This window comes from Megalobrama amblycephala, linkage group LG15 (genome assembly GCF_018812025.1).
Source record: "Megalobrama amblycephala isolate DHTTF-2021 linkage group LG15, ASM1881202v1, whole genome shotgun sequence".
NCBI classification, from domain to species: Eukaryota; Metazoa; Chordata; class Actinopteri; order Cypriniformes; family Xenocyprididae; genus Megalobrama; species Megalobrama amblycephala.
Window position 1 is genome coordinate 20,001,650 of NC_063058.1, and position 1,976 is coordinate 20,003,625.

Sequence of the window (1,976 nt, forward strand, 5' to 3'; positions counted from 1 at the left end):
TAGGATGGAATATTATTTTGTACTCAAGGGGTCTATTTTTGTCATCAGTATAATAAAAAATAATGTGTTTTAGACTGAAAGAATGAGTAACAGAATGAATGAGTGGCAGAATTTATTATATAGGAGCCAAGGTCAGACCAAAATTGCTTGGATATAGGGCAATCATAAAATAGATGTGCAAATGTCTCCTCTGGTAGTTTACAAAAAGCACATGAGCTGTCAATGTCCAGATATTTAGAAATATTAGAGTTAACAGGATATATTTTATGTAAAATTTTGAAATGTATTTCTTTAGCTTTATTGGATATGCAGTATTTTCCTGATAAAAGCCATGCCTTTTTCCAATCTATATCTTCTACCAAAGATCTCCAATAGAACTTTCCTCTTGGAGATTTTTTTTCTTGAATTGAAAGATCTGGCATACGTGTCTTTGGTACATTTCTTGCCCAAAAGATCAAGATCAATGTAAATTGTATTGTGACTGTTCTGCTTAGATTATAGGGAGTGGCTTTTAATAAGATGAATTAACCTTGGTGAGATTGCTTTAATCACTGTGGTAAACTCTTTTGGAGTTATCAGGAAATTGTGGTAAGTCATAAATTGCTCATATAAAAATTGCTCAAGTAAAAAGATTACCTGAGTCATCAAATAAAGACAGAATACCGTTAATATTATTTTGAAACCACCTGGGGAAAAATAAAGATTTATTTTTGACAGCGATATCACTGTTATCCATTTATAAGGTGAAAAACTATGAACTTAACACAGCTTCCAAGAAAGGGACATTGCTGATTAAATTTGGACAAGGCAATAGGTAGTTTAGAAGGTAAATAATTACAGTTTAAAATAAAGCAATTTTTTCAAATATTTGGTTGGGGATAAAATACCAAATCGACCTTGGATTGGCAAGACATCTTTTAAGCCAATTCATTTAAAGATATTTATCATGTCAGAAAAATCTGAAGAAAAAAAAAAAAAAAAAAAAAAAAAAAAAAAAAATCAATATCTCCTTCTGCTCTGCTTTTAGAGAGCACCTCTTTTTTAATTTATGAGACTTCTTTTTCCAAATGAAATATAAAAAAATCTTTTTGACTTCTTTGGCAATTCTGTTCTCAACAAATAAGGATAAAGATGGATATACAAAATGAGAAAGACATTCTGCCTTTGATAGTAGGACTCTACCAAATATCGACAGGTGCTGCTGTATCCAGATATTAAGAATATTTTTAGATTTAATTATCCTAGCTGAAAAGTTTAAGGGTTGTCTTGCCAGAAGATTTTTAGTAATATAAATACCTAGGTATTTCACTGTGGACACACATGCCTTTGACACACGTTTCATCTTTTAAGAATAACTTGGTGTTGTCTAACTGTGAAATTTTAATTTTCCTCCCGAAAACAGAAATTTCTTTCAGTTCTTGATTCTGAACAATGCTCACAGATAACTTAGTAACTAATAAAAATAAAAAAGGAGAAATAGGGCAACCCTGCCTAACACCATGCTGTACATCAAAACTACGAGAAGTGTCAAAATGAATAACAACAGAACTGTTTATTCCTTTATAAAACGTAGAAACAACTTAAGTGATTTTAAAAGAAAACTGTATTCAATCGTTGGCTTTGCAAAAATCAAGAAAGAGAATAAGACCATGAGAGTGCATGGAATCTGCATAATCCAACAAATTCAGGATATTCTTGTAGAGGGTTGAATTGGTTCCATTTGTAGTAAACAAATGTGGGTACTTTGTATAATAGTTTGAGAACTCAAGCTAAAAAATTTCAGCAAGTTATAGGTGCTGAAGCAAAAAGTGTTACAACCATCCCCGGTCTCCCCACATGAGCTTGTTATCAGGCCTGATACCAAGACTGATATGGAACCATTAACAAGAGCCAACCTGTCTGACTTGTTCAATCTGTGTCTACTGGAATTTACATAATGGGTGTGACACACTTTAAATACAGTCGGACAAACTTTT